Source organism: Palaemon carinicauda, chromosome 1 (genome assembly GCF_036898095.1).
Source record: "Palaemon carinicauda isolate YSFRI2023 chromosome 1, ASM3689809v2, whole genome shotgun sequence".
Lineage (NCBI taxonomy): Eukaryota > Metazoa > Arthropoda > Malacostraca > Decapoda > Palaemonidae > Palaemon > Palaemon carinicauda.
The window spans coordinates 271,610,555-271,634,229 of NC_090725.1; the positions used below are offsets into that span (position 1 = coordinate 271,610,555).

The 23,675-nt window shown below is 42.3% G+C and overlaps 1 long non-coding RNA gene across 1 annotated transcript in view; it reads left to right on the forward strand.

Annotated features, from left to right (window-relative positions):
- The window catches only part of LOC137656431 (uncharacterized), a 92,602-nt gene that overhangs the window by 5,212 nt on the left and 63,715 nt on the right, over positions 1-23,675 (forward strand). Inside the window, exon 2 of the long non-coding RNA XR_011046969.1 lies at positions 9,253-9,359. This is a non-coding gene — a long non-coding RNA (uncharacterized lncRNA). The remainder of the gene's footprint in view (positions 1-9,252; positions 9,360-23,675) is intronic.

Below are 23,675 nucleotides of genomic sequence, written 5' to 3' on the forward strand. Positions count from 1 at the left end.
GATATTAATCTAGCGACGTAAAAATTGGACAGACGTTGTTACTTGATGAATTGAATGTTCACGTCTAGCAATATGGTACAAAGTGACTCGTAACTCTTCATATTTAAACACTGGTTACACAATTATGGAATGTGGGCTGTGACACAATGCGATAGTGTCAATCTGTATTTCAATTTACTGTCGAGGAACCGAACGGAAAATACATGCCCTAGATGAATTATGCTTGTGTTTCTAGATGACATAGACAATATTGAATGAGTTATTCACCTGACAATAATAATAAAATGACTTTTTATTGTAATACTTTTTTGTGGCGCTGAATCTAGTTAGAAGTCTTGCCTGTGCCGGCGACCGCAAATGGCCTTTTGTGTAGTTTGGCCCTTGCGTGAATTTTTAATATTTTTGTTTTGGTTTCGTAGCTGTGGTACGATTTAGGTTTAGTATTTATTCAAGCGGTATTTATGTTAATATATTTATAACTATTTTTCATTTGCTGGTTGTAGAATTCCTATTGGTTTGCACTGGTACTAGAGGGAGAAGAATCCTCCTTCACTTTTAAGGTATGATTTTGTAACTTACAAAAATACAATGTAGCCAAGTTACTTTTAGATTTTGCGATCACCATAATCATCCTCCATAATACTGGTACTGAATGTAATAAAGAGTTGTTAGATTTTTTATTTACGATCGCTGCCATTTAAACGAGAGTATTATTGCCCAAAAGAATATATTTTCTATTTTGCTTTTTGCACAGAAATAGGATAGATAATATCGCCATGATTATTTTCTACTGGACCTACTGAACTATAATTTGTTATTTTTGAAATACAGCAGATTTTGATTTTAGATCTTTAGAGATCGTTTTTGTCATTGCGGTTCTGACACTACTACACTTTTATGATTAACTAAATAAATGACTCTTCTTGCTTTGAAGGTTGGTGACCCCTGCCCTACCCCTTAGTGACCCCCTAACCCTTCGTGACCCTCTAACCCTTCGTGATCCTTTAGGGACCACCTAACCCTTCGTGACCCTTTAGGGACCACCTAACCCTTCGTGATCCTTTAGGGACCACCTAACCCTTCGTGACCCTTTAGGGACCACCTAACCCTTCGTGACCCTTTAGGGACCACTTAACCCTTCGTGATCCTTTAGGGACCACCTAACCCTTCGTGATCCTTTAGGGACCACCTAACCCTTCGTGACCCTTTAGGGACCACCTAACCCTTCGTGACCCTTTAGGGACCACTTAACCCTTCGTGATCCTTTAGGGACCACCTAACCCTTCGTGACCCTTTAGGGACCACTTAACCCTTCGTGACCCTTTAGGGACCACCTAACCCTTCGTGATCCTTTAGGGACCACCTAACCCTTCGTGACCCTTTAGGGACCACCTAACCCTTCGTGATCCTTTAGGGACCACCTAACCCTTCGTGACCCTTTAGGGACCACCTAACCCTTCGTGACCCTTTAGGGACCACTTAACCCTTCAGGGACCACTTAACCATTCAGGGACCACCTAACCCTTCGTGACCCATTAGGAACACCCTACCCCTAAGTGACCCCCTACCCCTAAGTGACCCCCTACCCCTAAGTGACCCCCCTACCCCTAAGTGACCCCCTACTCCTGAGTGACCCCCTACCCCTTTTGTGACCTCCTACCCCTTCGTGACCTCCTACCCCTTCGTGACCCCCTACCCTTAGTGATCATTACCCCTTAGTGATCATTACCCCTTAGTGACCCCCTACCCCTTAGTGACCCCCTACCCTTTAGTGACCCCCTACCACTTATTGACCCTTACCCTTATTTAACCTTACTACTAATTAAACCTTACCCCTAATTAAACCTTACCCCTACCCCTTTGTGACCCCTGCCCATATTTTACCCCTGCCCCTATTTTACCCCTGCCCCTATTTTACCCCTGCCCCTTTTTTACCCCCTGCTCTTTTTTTTACCCCTACCCCTTTTTGTGAACCCTACCCCTTTTTTATCCCTACCCCTTTTTATCCCTACCCCTTTTTTACCCCTACCTCTGTATATTGTAAAGAATTCGTACCTTCAATGATGTTTTTTAATATTTTTCTTTAAAGTTTATTATAATTCGTCGTGATTAACTTCATGGAATAACGTGAGTTTTAAAGAAAAATTTTGCACTAATATGCTAAATTTTACAAAATTCAACCCAGTATAACAAGAGCAGTGACCTCTTCGTTGCTTCACCATTAAATGCAAATTATACTATTTACCCCCAATGCAGAAAAAAGCTATATAATTTGCTTTGAATCTCGTCGAGTGTCGATTTATTGCCTACCTGGAAAAGAACACGGAATTTTTCCAATTCATACATTTTAGTATTACTTTATTTACTTATTTTAAGGGCTATTTTCTTGGTCCTTTTACACAGCGGGGAACCATGTGTCCTACACTACACTCCTACAGGACTTACAAGATCAATTTATCATATACATTCCTAGATATTTAGTTTATAACGTCGCATATCGCTTGTTTATTGTTAAATCTTGGTGTCAATACGTCCACGAAAATTTCATATGATTTAAAAACTAAGAAAGCACTTAGCCTACTCAGTTATTTTAGCTTACTTAAAGGGTGAATGTTTCTTTGTTTTGTATCACACTGAAAAGCCCCGGTGCACTGGAGGGCCTACAAGGTTTGTTTGTCTTATACATTCCTAAGTATTTTGAGTAATATAATGAGTAATCTCCGTTGATTGTCATATTAACGGTACCATTAGATTTCATGAATTAAGAAAATCCCAAATTTTGAAAGCCTTACTATCGTCAGTTCTTTATGTGTCTAGTGGAAACTTGTTATACAAGTCTTAGGGACGCATATTTGAAAGCTCAAGAACTCGTAATTATTTGGACTCTATATGAATTATTGACTGCACAATGTTTAGTAATTCTCTTAAATGTTGGAATTCTAATTCTGATAACTTGATGAGTCATGCAATATCTTGGAATTTATTCTACCATTAATAGGTAATCAGTGTAGTTCAATCAGTACATGGGTTATACTTTCTCGGGGGATGACACATTTTATCAAACTTGCTCCTCTGTTTATTATAAATTGTAACCTCCTAAGTTACAGTGGTTATGTTTCAATAGATAGTTACTGTAGTCAATTCTGGAAAAAAAAGTTAAACACAAGTTTCCTATCTAAACACCCATCCAGATATTTCTTACGAAATCAATATCTTTAAGATGATATCCACTGAAAGACAAGTTACCGTCCAGTGGGTAACAAACTATTAGATATCGAGACTAAGATATCAGTAGGTATAAATTTGGATGCCACTAAGGTATCTTAATTAATTTTATTTCCTACCATCGTAAACTCCATTTCTGTTTTCATTTAGTTTTGTTTGCCATCCATTCTCTAACACTAGTGAGAACGTACTTTAAAATCCCAGCTATATCATTAATGTCACTTATGGAGAAGTAGAATTGTGTATCATCCGCAAAAAAAATTATCATTTCTCTAATACGTTTGATAGTCCAAAAGGATTAGGATTAGACCTAGTATACGCACACACATGCCCACACGCGCACTCACGCACACACATATATATATATACACACAAACGCACGCACACGCAGAGATTGCCCAGACCTTATTACCGGCCGTGGGCTCTTAGTCACAGCCCCAAAGTCCTAGTACAATTCCCTGTGGCACACCTCTGCCTAATGGTTCATATAATGAGTAAGAGATCCCAATTCTGTCAACACGAGAATAGTCACAGATTATTTCAAGTTATTGGAGGTAAGATGTACTGTGCCTCTACTGTAGCTTATAGAACTTTCAAATATATAACGCTCACTAGATAATGCGAGAGAATGAAGATATTAAGGCTTTTAAGAAGAAACTAAAGTTTCTTTTTTCTATATGTTTTGATGATGTTGATTTGACAGTTGACGTCGAATACGCTCTGTAATTAGGGGCGTCATTTCATATTTCCTTGTTGTGTGTGGGGGGGGGGGGGGGGGGGGGCTGCTGTAAGCCCTCTTGAGTTTTTTTTTTTTTTTTTTTTTTTTTTTTTTTTTTTTTTTAGAAATGTAAACAAAATAGGAGCAATCTGGGGCTACTTGTAAAGGAAATTTGAAGAACTTTCAATAAATGCAGTACATCAAATTTTGAGATAATAAATGTAGATGAAAAGATAGTTGACATTTATAACCAAAGTTATAAACTGTAGTATTGGTCCTAGAATATCTGCAATTTAATATGTTGCGTTAAATATAGCTCACTACTTACACACGGGACACTCAAGAAAACAAGAAAAGTTGAGATAAACAGGAAGATCTTAAGCTTGGGAAAATGTGTAGAGCTAGAATGGTACATAATTTTAACTAGGTTCATCTATGGAAATTTCAAAATATAACATATGCTTCATGCATTTCAAATATTCACTGCAAGGTGGATACCTACTTGATCTTAATTTTGTGAAATTATTAACCGGTAGGTCATAGTTAAGATGTTTAACAAGCTCTTTTTCCGAGTCCACGAGAAGCATGTTATTCAAGCTCTAATTTTTCATAAAAGTTCGTATATGATATGTTTTCACTACACTAAGGACTCAAAACATTCGTTCATTGCTGGCAGTAGTCACTGGAACTGTGGTGAGAATTTTAACAATTTTAAGAAATTTTTAGTAGGTATATTCTAATGGGCAAGTTCATCATACAATTCAAACAAATTGTTGGGCTTTTCATTCTTGATTAGAAAGTGATTCTTTGCGACAGAAATTTGGGCGTTTAAAGGGATTTCATCTGTGTACATCCTTGCAAATCTGTACTATGGAAGACAGTTTCTTATTCAAAAGTCATTATAAATATCATCAAATGCATTCAATGCTGCTCTCAGTGGCACATTATGAGTGCATCTACTATGTCCATCTCAGATAAATCTGTTTAATATGTCAAAATAGATTCTTTTGAAAGATACTTGTGTTGTCCTCTCTTATTCCTACAGCTTAGGCTTTGCATCTGCCCGATAATAGTTAGACCATTTTGTTATAGCAGATGTTTCTAATGTCAAAACTTGCAGGTCTTCTGCTTTGTGTGCGTATGAAAAGAAGGTACCTTGTATTACAGTCCTTATAAATGTGTACAATGTGTTAATAACTGAAAAGAGTGAGGAGAGACCACCGACATTCTTTACCCAGTTGCCTATAACTAAATTAAGCCTCTAGGTATGTCAATGTTGTGCACTGCTTGGAGAATTTTATCTCGTAGTCGTGCCTGAACTCTCCTAAAGCATCCACCATTCATGACACTTTCCCAATCATAGCACTGTCCCACAAAGTTTGATAAAATTAAACCAGATTTTTCTTTCTCCTTTTATATAAAATCAGCTAAACTGGCTTCAGCAAACTTTTCCATGTGATATATATTAATGACATGTTCAATCACTGAATAACCCAAAAAGAATAGTCAACTGTTCTTATTTTGACAAGTCTTTTCTCTTATCAATCATAACAGAAAAATTAGGCGATTGTATTTCAGTGCATATTGTGCTTGATATGAGTTCCAATAACTGATATTAAGTCATTCTGATACTGAGGACTAGTGTAATAGCTATATAGTTTATCTAGCCTTTTCTTTAGAGAAGTATTCTATTCTACAATTAACTCCAGAGTTTTTATAAAATTTTCTGAATTTAATGCATCATCTCATGACCACGAAAAGACAATCCTTGCCTTCCAAGTAAAGCAGAAACTTTTAAAAGAAGTTTTACATGGTCATTTTTTTTCTTGATCTCCCGTTCTGTCCAAAGATAAAGGTGATGCTACAGATTGGGTGGAACCTGACTTGAATACCTTTGAAATTAGACCAAACTACAATCCAGTTAATGTGTCTCTTGCTAGCCTTGTCTTGCTTAACCAGAGTGCTAATATCTTTCCATTTCTTTGTTCCAATATCAATAAATGGTCTTCCACCTACTCCCTCTCTATAACCGTATAGAGTATGCATGAAAATATTGACCACTATCAGTCAAATTGTTGTGAATAAAATAATTAGATGTATAAGCTCTTATAGAAAACTGCACTGTCTTAAAATTTTTAATTGGAAACTATTATAAGTTGTGTATTTATATTGTTCTGAACAGGTTAAAAAATAAGTTAATCCCTCTACATTTCAACCTTATTTATATTTTTCTACACTTTGTTTTATAATAATGCTATATATTTATATATATATATATATATATATATATATATATATATATATATATATATATATATATATATATATATATATATATATATATATACATATATAAAGACTTTTTACTATCACTGATTTGGAGACCCCTAGGAAGCTTTGGGAGGCCGATTGTTCCTCACTAACTTCCCCCCCCCCCCCCCGAAAAAACGACCCTGTGTGTAATACTCTAAATACTTAAGAATGTATTTGACAAACTGATATTGTAGGTCATGTAGTGCATACGGGTTCTATATGAAATAGTATCAGGAAAAAGTCCCTTAAAATAAAGTAACCAACAAACCCAGTAATTTTTCATCCTCAATACTAATGTATCGTAAATCATTCATAACTGTCGAAAGCATTACTGAGATCAAGTAACATAGGGATGGCTAATTTTGTCTTCGTCCATTATTTCCAGTGAATCATATCTAGAATAGTGAATACAGTTTTTTTTCGTAGAATATAGTTGTCTGTAAGGTGACTGGTTATCCAGCAATGTTTCAATTTTTCACAAATAACTTAACTAGTAGTTCATGAATGATATATACTAGCACTTTTGCCATGAAGGATATATTCGAAATAGGTTTGTATGTACGTGAGTCCTAATAATTGGGAGCACTTTTCAGAACTAGTGTGGCTATAGTCAAGGTCTCAGATTAAGGATATTGATTCATCAATAGTGATATTAACTATTCCTGAAATAATATCTATAAGACTGTAAATAATTTAGATATTAGCATCAGATAATTACATTATTGGTTTTCTTAGTCACTTTACAAATCCTGATAACCATAATTTTTCATACTATTAAATTTCTGTCATCTTATTTTGTGGATCTGGTTTAGCACCAGTCTGATCTTAATATTCCCAAAAGATCCTATCATATTGTTTATAATTTTTTTTTTTATCATTTCTAGAAATTTATCTGCTAGTTCTTGGTTACTATACACACCCGGGAGCCTTTTTTCCTTTACATTTCCCATTAGACTATTTAGAAGATTATAGCTTATTTGTGTCTATTAACGTTTCTTACTACTTAAGGCACTTTTAGATTTTGTAAAATGCATTCTTTACGCATCGAATTCAAATAAATCGACGTAAAATACACAAAAGTGTTTGAGAAAACCCGAGATTGCGTGCAGGATAAAAACGAACGAGTTGCTTTGGTTTGCTGAAAAATTTAGTCGTTAAATAAGAGGTAATGGAAGATTTTTAAAAGCTGCATTAAGACTTATGTAATTTCTCTCTCTCTCTCTCTCTCTCTCTCTCTCTCTCTCTCTCTCTCTCTCTCTCTCTCTCTCTCTCTCAGCCGTATAATTTTTCTTGAAAGAAGTTGTCATATTTAAGGTAATCATGAAGTTTCATCTATGTTAATTTTTATGATCTCAAAATTCCAAGATACGATTTTGTGTAGGCCTACAATCCTCGCTTTGATTGGTAGTCGATATAGGTACACTCGGGCACTCTATTCTATCTTATTTCGCTTTTTTTCATATATGAAAGGTCTATTTTAATGTTTTTACTGCTCTTGTAAATGTCCTTCTTATTAGAGTTCTGGAGTGACGAGTCTTCAGATTTTTAAGTGTTCCTGCGTGGGAAATCTGACAAAAGGTATTTTTGGAAGTTGATCTCTTTGAAACCAATTGTTATTTATCTTTTTCATTTTCCTTCGCTAAGCCAAAGCAGAATTGTTGTTTATTTATTATTCATTACATAGTTTAGTGTAAATTATTAATTTGTCTTAGTTACGTTTTCATTCGTAATTTTCACTTTTCTTCTCCTAAGAACGTAAGATTTAATGATACTTTATGTAACTTATACCTCCATTTCAACTTATTCATTGGTAATTTGTTACATGTAGCTTTTTGAACCCCATTTTATTCATTCTATTTATGCTTACAATTTGTTATACATAGCTTGTTAAATAGGATTCTATCAACTGTATTTTATGCTTACAATTTTATACATATCAAATGTTCATCTCTTCATCCACCCCATAATTGTTAACTTTAATATGACCATTCAAACTTATCGATCTCCTAAAAGCTCCTAAGACAAATATAGTAGGAAAACCTTATGAATGGATATTTATTCTAAACTCATCGCAATTTATGCAAAGGATAATGGTTGGGAGAGGAACGTAACCCACTAATTAATAATAATAATAATAATAATAATAATAATAATAATAATAATAATAATAATAATAATAATAATAATAATAATAATAATAATAATAATAATAATAATAATTTGGATTCATTAGTTTAAAACCCTTATTCAAATTGCACAGTTATCACTCACCAACCAAAATATAGTAGTTCTAAACTTTATTAAAGCTTGATGTAAGGATGTCTGCAAGGTCGGTGAACTTAACATCGGAGAAACTCAGAATAATGATTGCAATGTCGAATAAGATAGATTTAAAGGAAAATCTAAAAAAAATGAATGAAAATGATAGCTTTTTTTGTGTTGTGTAGAGATGCAGGTGATACAACAGAGCATTTGTATGGCTGTAGACTTGAGAAAATTTACAAAATAACAGAATTAATGAAATTGGATTAGCCAACCAAAGAAGTTGCCAAATGTATCAGACAAGCTTTGGAAGTTAAAAAAAAATGCAAGTATGCAAGCTATACTGTTCGTGTAGGCGGTAACTAATGACAATGATCTTTCTAGAAATTATATCACTCCGCACATTGGGACCACCAAGGTCTATAGACCTTGGTGACCACAATCGTCGTACAGTGGAGTGAGCAACGAGGAATATGGATCCTGGTGGTTGTAGTAGTAGTAAATCATTTAGGGATAATTTTTGGGAGGAGATGGGTTTCCTAATGCATTTATTTTCCATTTCTTTTATTCTCTCTCTCTCTCTCTCTCTCTCTCTCTCTCTCTCTCTCTCTCTCTCTCTCTCTCTCTCTCTCTCTCTCTCTCTCTCTCTCTCACAAATGTTATTTTGTAGTGATGAACTGAATGTAATGATAGATAAAATTACCAGAATATTAACTGATTTCCTTTTTTCACAGAGGTTGAACATACTTATCAAGAAGATGAGATTCTTTCCGTACCTTGGCTCAAGAGCCCATCTTCAGGTCACAAGACACTTGAAGATGATATGCCGCGGTAATTATAAGTAAGTGGTTGACAAGATAAGATTTAGGTTTTTAGTTAGTGTGTGAAAACATTAAAAGTCGAACACACTTGCTTTTTAGGATATTGGTATCGTTCAATCATTAAATAACTTTTAAATTTCATTATCCTTGGTTAAATTCTCCCGGATAGTCCCAATGTTTATTACAACAAATGTAGCCGTTTCTAGTCCACCGCAGGACAAAATCCACAGACATGTCCTTCCAACATCATCTACATGTCCCTTACGTTGATTAATTTCAGTTAGGCTTTGATCACTTTTTCCCAGACATCTCAATAAGAACTTTCCTTAATATCCACTAGGCCATTTGCTTACGTAGATTAACTTCATCCAAGCTTCTATCGCTTTTTTACAACTTCTCAATAAGTTACTTCCCACAATATCCACTTGGCCACTTACGTTAATCAATTTCAGGCAGGTTTTTTCACTTTTTTTTTACTTTCTCACTTTCTCACTACCCTGTTAATAAGCACAGTACTTTCCATAACCTGCACGTGGCCACATTCTTATGTTGATTAATTTCATCCAGGCTTTTGTAAGTTTCTCACGTTTTGGCAACCATCTAAATATTTATTTCACAAAACATCCACATGGTCACTTTCTTATTTTTATTAACTTCATCCAAGTTTTTATAATTATTTTTTATTTTTCTTTAAAATTTTACACCCCCCCCCCCCCCCCAATAAGTACTTCCAACAACATCCACATGGCCATTTACGTTGATTAACCTCATTCAAACTTTTGCCAATTTTCTCCCTCTCAACCAGCACCTCCCACAGCATCCACATGACCACTTATATTGATTTTCAATATTGTCTCCATTTCACTTTCCAATGATTAAACAATACAAGTAGCTTTTCCTTTTAACATATTATTCAAAGTATTCACAATAGGTCTCTCTTTCTGTACTGCAATCTATCTTGAAACATTATACTGATGATTATGATGATGATCCATGGCTGATCCTTGATACACCAGCATTTATCTCTAAAGTTTGTAATGCGCTTGCTACAGTCTTGACTCTTTAACTATGATTTATGGTAAAGTAGAATTACTGCCATCATTATTACTCTTTGAGTAACCTCTGCTTTTATAAAGTCTTGTAAATTACACACCTTGATATTTCGCTACATACTTTCTTAAGGTTTTGAACTGTGCGCTATAACCCCCCCCCCCTCTTCTCTCTCTCTCTCTCTCTCTCTCTCTCTCTCTCTCTCTCTCTCTCTCTCTCTCTCTCTCTCTCTCTCTCTGTGCAATAGCTTCTTACAAAGCCTGCTTTTATGAATGAAACCTCTTGCAAGAAATAAAACTGATGATTATGAATTTTAAGATTTTCTAAATCTTCTAACATCTCTACCAATAATTATTACAGCTTACCCAAGCAATCCCATTTTTCTTATACAATTTTTTACCCTTCTCTAGGTTTTCTAAATTTCATTATGAAGTTTCTAATGTTTTGATAAGTTTATATCGCTAGATTAGTACACTATATATCTACTACAGGATGGCCGTAGTGTTTCTATAATAGAAGTGTTTTCGAGGGCCCTTTTACACATTGTAATGTTTCTCAAAATATTTGTTTACTATACTAGTATCCTACAATTATTTTGATCATATGGATTTGATATGAAACCCTACCTCAATTGTTATAGTGTTTTTTTTTTTCTAACTTTTCTTCATTTTCGATCTTCCCTCAACCATTCTGTAATCCAAAAGCTTCTTTCTCCTCCCTCTGCTGTGTTGCGATTTTTATTCCATTCCTTTCAACTACTTTTCTTGCATTTGACACCTGTTTTAGAGCCTCCAGTTTCTTCTTCTGATACGCAAAATCTTTCCATTCCTTTGCCTGATATTTGAGAGCTGGAAATCTCTCTTCCTCTCTTCTTGCCACAGTGGTACACTGTGCATTTGTTGATGTCATGATCCATGACGCTTCCTCTTTTGGTATGTACATTTTTCAAGATGTGCTTTTTTTTACCAGCATGATCAAATCAACCTATATAAGGCTCTGTTTTATTAATCATTTTTTTACCAAGGGAAATGCTTTCATTAATTCTTTGCGTACTTCTCTTCACAGTGAAATGAATGTTTTTTTTTTTTTTTTTTTTTTTTTTTTTTGCAGCATTGAGATCTTCTATTACTGGTATACCTGTGACTGTTGACTCTCTTGTAACTACATCTGATAACCTTGTATTGTCAGTGTACTTCCCACGGTTAACTGTACAGTACTGTACACATACCGAAATCCTTTCCACTGCCCAGTTTCCCCCTAGCAGGATGTAGTTGTATCGGTCTACTTTACTTCCATTCCGCATTTCCTTTTTTTCCCCTTGCTGACCAACTTTTTAGCTTTCACTTTATTGTGAAACAGCAGGGTTTTCCTTCTGGTCTCAGCCTTGTGGCATACTGCTCAAATACACAGAAGCTGTTCCTTTTCTTCCTCTAGTTTTCTTGAATTTGGTGAATGTACAGAGGACACAGACATCACCTCTCCCAAGGTCGTTTTAGTCTTCGATCCTCTTTTATTTGTTGTCTCCCAAAGTTAACATTCTTTTTTTTTCTCTTTTAATTTCATTTCATCCTAATTAGTTTTCTAATGCATTTTGATGATTGCAAGTTTTATATTTTAGTGAGACCATCTGCTATTTTGATGTTAAGTAATGGATTCACCCCCACACCTTGTCACTACTCTGGCTTCATTTTCCTTTGCTTTCTTTTTAGTTATGATGGACTTTGATTATCTGATAAACTCCGCGGTGACTTCTTCTATGCATTCTTCTTTTTCTACCCATATCGCCATGATAATCAGAAAAGGCTCAGGGTTGACTATTGTTAGAATGTACTTTTTATCTTGACTGCCTCCCATACACCTGCCACTGTCTTCAGTTTAAATCATATTTTATTTTACAGTAACAATGGTTCCTCAATTGCTGTCCAGGTAACCTCGTTCTTTTTTATAGCCAATTTAATAGTTCCTTCTCAAGACCTACTGATTATTCTACTTTGTTTAAGCATTTACCAATTTCTATAAGGATTCATTGTTTCTTATTAACGCTTTTTTAAATCATTAATTGAAACAAAAGGTTAAGTTGAAGCTTTCAATGAAATCAGATAGTATCTTGATTATCCTTTGAAAAAAGATTGCATTGATATCATCCAAGGAAAAAAGTCGTGAAAACATTTCATGAGTTGAAAGTTTCTCTAAGTGAAATAGAGCTGAAAACATCCTTTGAGAAAGTAGTCAGTCAGGTTGAATCCTTCAATGGTAAAGGTCCTCTTCTTTGAGGTTAGTTGCTGCTTCCTATCAACCCTCTCCACCTTCTTTCATCTTCCGTATCCTGGTCTCGTATCTCGTACTCCGCTTACCATTTTCTGTGTTACCTTTCCATCTGAACTTTGGCCTTTCACTTTTCCTCCTTCCTTTCATCTCCTTGGTTATGACCCTTTTCTTTGCAAAACATGACCAAACATGACCAAAGCACTTAGTCTCTTTAGCTGAGCCACAAATACCCTACCATTTTGATTGTCTATGATAAAATAGTTTCTGATCATGTCTCGTCTCATCACACTGCATATTCATTTCAACATTCATTTGTTCCGTAACTGAAATACAAACCACGCTATTTACATGGGGTGATTACTTCGGCGCAGCCGATGACGAGCCATAAAGTTTTAACGAGGGTTTCCTACCCCACCGCTAGTTAGCGGGGGGGGGGGGGTAGGGAGGGGTAGTTAGCTACCCCTCCCCCTCACACACACCGGAGAATACTCCACTTTACTTTTGGCTCGGATAGAGATCGGAGGTCTCCGCTCCTATCCTCACTTGACGGCCATTATTGTTTTGTCTTTTAACTTACCTTTTCTTATACTTAATATATTTAAACATTACTGATGTTTATATATATTTTTTTGTGTTAAGAAAATAGTAAGTTTCCTTTGCTTTCGGTGTTGTGCGGTGTGTGTTGTGTACGTCTACTAGAGTTTCGCCGGCTTAGGCCACTACGATCTTTTCGTGATCACGGCCTTTCACTTCTAGGCCACCATGGTTGCCTTTCGTGGAGACCGGCCCTTCTCTTGAGATTGTTCACCTCTTACTCCGTACTACGCCTACGATAGCTTCTCAGAACCGAGTCGCTATTTCGTCTTATTTGTCTCAATTATTTTTACGAATATAATTGTGTTTTAACTTTTCAGCTCAGGGCTCACGTCCCTTCGGGGGTCGGTGATCCTTGGAACATTCAAAGTCAGTTGCATAATTATCATGTTATAATTCTGTTTTGTTAACTTTCGTCCCCCCCCCTCACCTGGGCATGCCGGGTGGGGGAGGGGGGGCGCATACCTTCTTTCGTTCTTATGTTCTTTCCCTCGGGGTTTCTCTTCGGAGTTTCACCCAGGGGAATTTCTGTTAAATAATTATTCTGTTTTATTTTCCAGTTTACGATGCTGTTTCTTCGTGCCTGTTGTGTGTGCCTTCGAAGCAGAGCTGTCCTGTTTATCCTGGGGAGTCGGCTTCGCCGCTGTCTCTCAAGGCATTCATCAGGGGCGTTTCCTTCTCTTAGAAGTTCCCCCGTGATTGCTGCCAGCTCTTCATTGCATCCTAGAACGATAAGGAGGTTTGCCTCCAGGGTAGTTAGTTAACTTCCCTTTTACTTTTCCCTGGTCCTTGGCGGTTATGCTCTTGGGGCTGAGCGACCGCCCTTGTGACTTGCTCAAGGGGCTGAGCGGTTGCAAGGCTAGACCATGGTGCTAGCGACTATGCTCTCGGGGCTGAGCGGTCGCTTCTGTAGCTACGCTCAAGGGGCTGAGCAGCTGCAGGATCAGTCCGGCCCTCTCTTGTTCGCGAGGGAGGCCGCACTAAGGGCTCCTCCTCGGAGGATCGCTCCTTTTGTCTCTTCTACGAAGTGTCCGTTCGCGTGAGAGGACACTCGCAGAGACTCCTCTTCGGAGGATGGTTCCTGTTTACGTCTGCTGATCTCACGGCCTTTCGGGGCTCCTTCACCAGTCTCTTCTACGAAGTGCTCACCTCTCTCGTTCATGAGAGAGACCACTCATAGAGACTCCTCTTCGGAGGATTGTTCCTGTCGTCAACAGCTTGCTGTTCAGTCACGAGCACTTCGGTGTTAGTGTCAGGGAAACTTCGGTTTCTCTTTTTCCCTGACCCTTCGGGGTCTCGGATCTTAGTTACGCAGTTCCCTCCGTCTCTCGTAACTTTAGTCACTTCTACACTTCGGTGTTTAGTGACGGAGGAACTTCGGTTTTTAAATATTTAACTTAGCCGGTGAATATATAATAGCTGCTGCTCCGGCGGCTCGACAGAAAAACACAAAAACTCGCGAGCGATCGCTATGAAGGTTGCGGGTGTGCCCACCAGTGCCAACTATCGGCCAGATACCGCATATGCATGTAAACAGCTCCAATTCTTCTCTGTCGGTCTGATCGACAAGACGTACCATTACTCGCTGTTAACCTGGAGTTTTTCAACAGACTTGGTGAAGTACTTCATTTTGGTTTGAGCTTTCGCAGTGCAGGTGTTTTATCTTCAACTTGAACTCTTGAACTCTTTTTTGGACAGATTTAATTGTTGATGACTTTGGATTGTTTTTTGGACTTTCTTTGACTTTTTTCAAAATGGCTGACCCTTCTCCAATTCCTAGAGTTCGTAAGTGTAATGCTAGGGATTGCAATAAGCGTCTTCCAAAGGCCTCTCTCGACCCACATACTGCGTGTTCTAATTGTCGGGGTAAAACCTGTCAATTAGGAGATCGGTGTGAGGAGTGCGTGGGCCTTTCGGAATTCGATTGGCTTGAGTTTGACAAGTATTCTCGTAAGCTAGAGAGAGATAGGGTGAGGAGAAGTTCCTCTAGATCGTTAGAATTTTCCTCCTCCCATGCCCCTGAAACTAATCCTTCCCCTGTAGTAGTTGTGCCTGAACCCTCTACTAGCACTCAGGAACCATCAATGCGGGATATGTTACGTGCCATTCATGCTTTGGGCGAGAGAGTTGAGTCGTTAGCTACAGACCGTAATCAACTCATGGCGGACGTAAAAGAGTTAAAGTGTCAGAGTGCCACATTGGAAAATCGTGGGAAAGTGATTAGTGCGCAAAGTGTTATCAGTGTTGCGACCGAGGGTTCGTCTGTTCGTGCCTGTCGTTCGCCTAGTCCGAGACCTCTTGCAAGCTCCCAAGCCCCAGGGAGAAGTAATGTCGTAGGACTTATGGGTTCGAGAGGCTTTAATCAGCGAACAGACGTTCCCTCTATGGTTTCAGGCGTGTCTCATCAAGACCGCCCCTACCATAAGACGAGCGAGACGGTTTTCTCCTCGTCATCCGAAGGCTTTTCGCGTAAAAAACCGTGGAGCAAGGTTTCGAGGCCCTTAAAGCGAAAGTCAGTCCCTTCAGGACAGGTCCAGCGTCCTGGTTGTAGCCATTGGGACAGCTCTGACCCTGTGCAGTCATCGGAAGACTGCTCGCCGCCTAAACAGAAACGTAACACAGGCTCCGAGAGTCTTGGTTTAGGCAATGTTTTGCAGTCGCAGACGTTACCCTCGTCTCTTACCGCACCCATTCCCGTTGATCCTAAATGGGTTGTACTGCAAGACATGCAGAATAAGCTTGCCTCTCTTATGGAGGACTATTCTGCTGAAAAGGTTCACGATGATCCTCGCCGCTTAGCTGATCGAGATCCTGGCCGTCAGCCGCCCAAACGAGCCTTTGCTCGTCCTGTTGACGTTGGCGTTATAAAGTCACGTCAGTCACGTTTTGTAGAGCCTCACTCGATGCAGTCCCGTGTTGACTTTCAGCCGCTTGTGGACGTTCAGCCGCTGCCGAATGCTCTTGTTGACGTTCAGGACGTTCGCCAACCAGCGAAGTTGACTTGTTTTGACGCTGAGCATCAAGCACCGCAGTCAAGAGTTGTTTTGACTGCTCAGTCTAGGCAGTCAAGGCAGTCTCGAGTTGACGTCGAGCATCCTCCCGCTCCTGTTATTGTTGACAGTCAGGCTGTTAAGCAGTTACATGACATAGCGTCCTGGACTGCTACTGATGCACCGGTGCGTGTGGACTCGGCTTGTCAAACATTGCCACCAAGGCAGGTCTCCCCTTTGCTTGTAACTCAGCAGTTATCGGACAAAGCTCCTTCAGATGAGGACGTTGCTGATCCTCATCCTGATGATAATCCTTCAGATGTAGATGAACCTAAGGCGGTTCCTTCTTCGATGGACTTTAAGAAGATCATGTTGATTTTCAAGGATCTTTTTCCCAATCACTTTGTTACTGTTGCTCCTCGTTCGCCACCGTCTGAGTTTGCTCTAGGCTTACCTGCTACCAAGCCAGCCTTTACTAAGCTAGTGCTTTCTCGCTCTTCCAAGAGGGCTTTACGTCTTTTAGGCGACTGGTTGGATACCAGGAGGAGTTTGGGGAAGACGGCCTTTGCCTTCCCTCCTTCTAAGCTTGCTTCTAGATCGAGCGTCTGGTATGACACGGGAGAAGTTCTCGGCTTGGGAGTCCCTGCCTCTGCCCAGGGTGGTTTCTCAAGCCTCGTAGACTCTCCCCGTCGCCTGGCCATGAGACGCTCGAAGATTAGTTGGTCCTCCTCGGACCTTGACCATCTGCTTCAAGGCGTATACAGGGCCTTTGAAGTGTTTAACTTTCTTGACTGGTCATTAGGAGCTTTAAGTAGGAAGATCTCGTCTGCCGACCAAGATGTTTCCTTACTGATCATGTCCTGTATGGATAAAGCCATCCGCGATGGCTCCAATGAGCTCGCCTCCACCTTTACGTCAGGAGTCTTAAAGAAGCGAGAAACCCTTTGCTCTTTCCTTTCGGCAGGAGTTACTCCCTGTCAGAGATCGGAACTGCTCTTTGCTCCCTTATCAGAGTCCTTGTTTCCGCAACAGCTGGTTAAGGATATAGCTGCTTCGCTTGTGCAGAAGGACACCCATGACCTGATGGCGTCCTCTGCTCGCAAAGGGGCTCCTTCTTCATCCTTTACTGTGAGACCCAGGATCGAGACTCCGGCATCTAGATTTATCCCGCCCTTTCGTGGCAGAGCTCCCAGCAGGGGAAGCTCTCGTGCCGAGGGAAAGAGAGGTAAGAAGAGAGGAGCCAAGTCCTCCCGTGGCAGAGTCTGACTGCCCACAGCCTCAGACAGCGGTAGGTGCCAGATTGAAAAGCTTCTGGCAGGCCTGGGAGAAGAGGGGTGCAGACCAAGAGTCTGTTCTGTTGCTCAAAGAGGGGTACAAAATCCCGTTTGTACGCAAACCTCCTCTAGTGACAACTCCCATAGACCTCTCTCCCAGGTACCGAGAGGAGTCAAAGAGACAAGCCCTAAACCAAGAAGTGTCTCTGTTGCTAGAGAAGGGAGCGGTGGTGAAAGTCTCGGACCTTCAATCACCGGGGTTTTACAACCGTCTCTTCCTAGTCCCAAAGCATGCAGGAGGTTGGAGACCGGTGCTAGACTTCAGTGCGCTCAACGTTTTTGTTACAAAAACAAAATTCACGATGGAGACCACGAAGTCCGTCTTAGCAGCGGTCAGAGAGGGAGACTGGATGGTCTCTCTCGACCTACGAGATGCGTACTTCCACATTCCTATACACCCGGATTCCCAACCGTTTCTGAGGTTTGTTTACAGGAATGTGGTATACCAGTTTCGAGCCCTGTGCTTTGGCCTCAGTCCTGCTCCTCTCGTGTTTACGAGGCTCATGAGGAATGTGGCAAAATTCCTCCATCTATCGGGAGTCCGAGCCTCCCTGTACTTGGACGACTGGCTTCTCAGAGCATCGTCCAGTCATCGCTGTCTGCAGGATCTACATTGGACGTTGGGTCTGGCCAAGGAATTGGGACTTTTGGTCAACCTAGAAAAGTCCCAACTGATCCCATCCCAGACTATTCTATATTTGGGGATGGAGATTCGCAGTCCAGTTTTTCGGGCTTTTCCGTCTGCCACCCGAATAGAACAAGCCCTGCTCAAAGTCCAACTAATGCTGAAAAGAGAACGTTGTTCAGTCAGGATTTGGATGAGTCTCGTAGGGACTCTCTCATCCCTGGAGCAGTTTGTCTCGCTAGGGAGACTACACCTTCGGCCTCTCCAGTTCCATCTAGCCTCTCACTGGAACAAGGACAAGACGTTAGAGACGGTATCAATCCCAGTCTCCGAACCAGTAAAGGCATGCCTAAGATGGTGGGACAACAATATCAGTCTGAGAGAGGGACTATCCCTAGCAGTCAAGAACCCAAACCACGTGTTGTTCTCAGACGCGTCGGATTTGGGTTGGGGTGCGACCCTGGACGGTCGGGAATGCTCGGGTCTGTGGACCTCAAGTCAGAAGAGCATGCACATCAACGGCAAGGAGCTGTTAGCAGTCAACTTGGCCTTGATGAAATTCGAAAGCCTTCTTCGAAACAAAGTGGTAGAGGTCAACTCAGACAACACCACAGCTTTGGTGTACATCTCCAAGCAAGGAGGCACACACTCCCTCACGCTGTACGAGATCGCAAGGGACCTTCTCATTTGGTCAAGAAATCGAGGCATCACCCTGTTGACGAGATTTATCCAGGGGGACTTGAACGTCTTGGCAGACTGTCTCAGTCGGAGGGGTCAGGTGATACCCACGGAATGGACCCTCCACAAGGACGTGTGCAAGAGTCTTTGGGCGACTTGGGGTCAACCCACCATAGACCTCTTTGCCAGCTCGTTGACCAAGAGGTTACCAATCTATTGCTCACCAGTCCCAGATCCAGAAGCAATCCACATAGACGCGTTTCTACTGGATTGGTCTCATCTGGACTTATATGCATTCCCACCATTCAAGATAGTCAACAAGGTACTGCAGAAATTCGCCTCTCACGAAGGGACAAGGTTGACGTTGGTTGCTCCCCTCTGGCCCGCGAGAGAGTGGTTCACCGAGGTACTTCAATGGCTGGTAGACATTCCAAGAAGTCTTCCTCTAAGGGTAGACCTATTACGTCAGCCCCACGTAAAGAATGTTCATCAAAGCCTCCCCGCGCTTCGTCTGACTGCCTTCAGACTATCGAGACTCTAAAGAGCTCGAGGCTTTTTGAAGGAGGCAGCCAGTGCGATTGCGAGAGCTAGGAGAGCTTCTACCATCAGAGTATACCAGTCGAAGTGGGAAGTCTTTCGAGACTGGTGCAAGTCAGCATCTGTGTCCTCTTCCAGTACCTCTGTAGCCCAAATCGCAGATTTTCTTTTACATCTGAGAAATGTTCGCTCCCTCTCAGCTCCTACGATTAAGGGCTACAGGAGCATGTTGGCTTCGGTCTTTCGTCATAGAGGCTTAGATCTTCCCAACAATAAAGATCTCCAAGATCTTAAGTCTTTCGAGACCTCTAAGGAACGTCGTTTGGCAACTCCTGGATGGAACTTAGACGTGGTCCTAAGGTTCCTTATGTCAGACAGGTTTGAGCCATTACATTCAGCCTCCCTGAAGGATCTCACCCTCAAGACACTTTTCCTATGTGCTTGGCTTCGGCTAAAAGGGTCAGTGAACTTCATGCCTTCAGTAAGAACATCAGGCTTTTCTACAGAAAAAGCCACATGTTCACTTCAACTTGGTTTCCTGGCCAAAAATGAACTGCCTTCTCGTCCTTGGCCTAAGTCCTTTGATATACCTTGCCTATCAGAGATCGTAGGCAACGAACTTGAAAGAGTGCTGTGTCCAGTTAGAGCTCTTAAGTTCTACTTAGCTCGTACTAAGTCCTTACGAGGTGGATCTGAGGCATTATGGTGCTCAGTTAAGAAACCATCATTGCCTATGTCAAAGAATGCTTTGTCATATTTTATCAGGTTTTTAATACGAGAGGCTCATTCTCACTTGAATGAAAAAGACCGATGCTTGCTTAAGGTTAAGACGCACGAAGTAAGAGCTATAGCAACTTCCGTGGCCTTTAAGCAAAATAGATCTCTGCAAAGTATTATGGACGCGACCTTTTGGAGAAGCAAGTCGGTATTCGCGTCATTTTACTTAAAAGATGTCCAGACTCTTTACGAGGACTGCTACACACTGGGTCCATTCGTTGCAGCGAGTGCAGTAGTGGGTGAGGGTTATACCACTACATTACCCTAATTCCAATATCCTTTTAATCTGTCTCTTGAAATGTTTTTAATCTTGTTTTTGGGTTGTACGGAAGGCTAAGAAGCCTTTCGCATCCTGGTTGATTTGGCGGGTGGTCAAATGTCATTTCTTGAGAGCGCCCAGATTAGGGGTTTGATGAGGTCCTGTTGTATGGGTTGCAGCCCTTGATACTTCAGCTCCTGGGAGTCTTTCAGCATCCTAAGAGGATCGCTGGGCTTCGTGAGGAAGACAGATTAACAAGGCAGAGTAATCATCTAAGTCAACTTCCTTACCAGGTACCTATATATATTTGGGTTTTGTTATGATATAACTGTCAAAAACTCTAAGCATATACGCTGTAAACTTAATTAACTCTGGTCTCTACCCACCACCATGATGTGAATCAGCTATTATATATTCACTGGCTAAGTTAAATATTTAAAAATGATATTTTAATTATAAAATAAATTTTTGAATATACTTACCTGGTGAATATATAATTTAAAAGCCCCCCCTTCCTCCCCGATAGAGACCCAGCGGGATGAGAAGAATTGGAGCTGTTTACATGCATATGCGGTATCTGGCCGATAGTTGGCGCTGGTGGGCACACCCGCAACCTTCATAGCGATCGCTCGCGAGTTTTTGTGTTTTTCTGTCGATCCGCCGGAGACGTCAGCTATTATATATTCACCGGGTAAGTATATTCAAAAATTTATTTTATAATTAAAATATCATTTCTCGTTGCATTGACCCTTCGGGGTCTTGCAACTATCCCCTCGGGGCCTTGCTACTCAGGCTATGTTAGACCCTTGGTCTCTCGTCCCTCAGTGTTCCTGTTGCCTGCTGTATCCGTTCCTGACTGCAGACGCGCCTTTGGCGCCCACCCCCCCGTTATCTAACGGGCTCCTCCCTTCGGGGCAGGAGAGACTTTCTCACACCCTGAGTAAGTCCCTTAAGTGCCAGGTATCACCTGCGCGCTAACGTTCCCTTACGTGCTAGCGCTCGACTGCTAATCCTGCTGTTCCTGAGACTGACTTAGAGACACCCTGTTCCAGTATTCAGTTAGGATGCTACCAACGTCCCCTGCGCATTTGCGCACATCGTTGGAGTTCCTGAGATAGTGCACTGGCGCTCACCAGCAGTTCAGCCTTCGGTGTCTCTAAGTCTCTTCTACGAGGTACCTCACAGAGACCACTCCTCGGAGTATTTAGCAGTCCCTCAGTTGATTGTCGGCACTGAAGTAGACCTCCTGGTCCTCTTCAGGGGATGCTCTCCCTTTTAGGGACACATTTACGAGTTAGCAATCCTTCAACCTTTTCCGACGATCTTCTGTTGTGCAGGAGCCTACGATCTTCACTCACGCATAAGTGCTGAAGACCGTCCGCATGCAGGATTATTTCCCGCCCGCGATCTCACGATCGTCGACGATTTAGCCGGCGATCTTCTGTTCGCGTTAACGCGTAAGCATTGATGATCGCCCGCGCGAGGGATGGTTTCCCGCGCGCGATCTCGCGATCGTCGAGGGTCGTTAGCCGACTATTTTCTGTTCGCGCTAACATGTAAGCGTTGATGATCGCCCGCGCACGGGATGGTTTCCCGCGCGCGACCTTCTAGGCCCTTCCGCTCGCGATTGTCAACCCGGCAATGGTCGTTAGCCGGCAATCTTCGGATCCAGGGCTAGGCGCGCAAGCGCTGACGATCTTCTTAGTGTGCGTAAGCGCCGAGGATCGGTCTGTGCGCGGGATGGTTTCCCGCGCGCGACAACGAGGCCGTCCGCGCGCGGTTCTCCGCACGCGATCATTGACGGCCGTTAGCCGGCGATCTTCGGATCCGGCGCTAAGCGGAAGCGCCGACGATCTTCTTAGTACGCTTAAGCTCCGATGATCGTTCTGTGCGCGGGATGGTTTCCCGCGCGCGACAACGAGGCCGTCCGCGCGCGGTTCTCCGCACGCGATCATTGACGGCCGTTAGCCGGCGATCTTCGGATCCGGCGCTAAGCGGAAGCGCCGACGATCTTCTTAGTACGCTTAAGCTCCGATGATCGTTCTGTGCGCGGGATGGTTTCCCGCGCATGCCAATGAGGCCATCAGCGCGCGGCGCAGAGATCTCGCGATCGTCGTAGATCGTCCGTGCGCGGGCACCGAGGTTCCCGCTCGTGATCGCCGACTATCTTCTCTCGCGCGCGAGCTCCAACAATTTTCTCTTACGCGTGAGAGTCGAAGATCGTCCGGGCTCACGCAAATCGCCGACGATCGTCTTACATGGTTGGAGATCATTTGCACGCGGGCACTATGGGTCCCCGCTCACTGTCTCCTATGGTTTTTCTTTCGCGCTAACGCCGACGATCTTTGTACTCGCGTAAGCACCGAAGATCGTCAGCGTTATTCTTCCGCGCGTGGGATGGTTCCCCACATGCAATCGCCGACGGCGCTAGCACCGGCGATCTTTTTTCGCCGAGATCGTTCGCGCGTGGGATGGTTTCCCTCGCCCACGATCTTTCACGCGCAAGCGCCATCGATCTTCATACGCGCAGAGACGCAGGGATGGTTCACGCGGTCGCCGATACGCTCACGCGGGTACGCGGGCATGCGGGCGCGGTTATTCTGCTACGCATGCTTCATTCACTCGCTACCCAGATCTGTGCTTTTCGCGCGATCGTCAGCGTGATCGGCGCACCGTTCTCCGACACGACCGCGCCCTGTTTACATCAGGGCTTATGGTGGTCAGGCCACGTCCGCGTTTCCCTCCCCCGCAGCGCAGAGCAAAGCAGCGCCCTCTCCGGAGGGGGGAAAGGTTTCCGGACAGGTCGAAGGTCTCTTCTCCCTTCACTGCAGATTCTCTACGGGCGAACCCTCATGTGTCATCTCCCCCAGAGGATCGAATGATCCTCTTCCCTCCAGAGGAACTCCCTGTCAGCGCAAGGATTGGTCTGCAACCCTGGTGGGATGCTGTCGTCAGAGCGCTCAAGCAGGCAATGAGCCTGTGCCTTCTGACTGGGGTCAGTAGCAGCTTCCTCTCCCCCTGAAGGGGGTGAGAGGAATCCCTGGCATGGTATCTTCCCCAAGGACTATCCTGTCCCTTCGCGAGTCCTTACGCAGGCGATGAGCCCTCCTCAGACTCCATCTCCCCTCCCCTGCGGATGAGCTTTGCCCATCCCCAGGAGGGTCGGAAGACCCGGTCCTCTCCCCCATCACTCCATAGGCAGAATCCCCGCCTCTTCCTGAGGG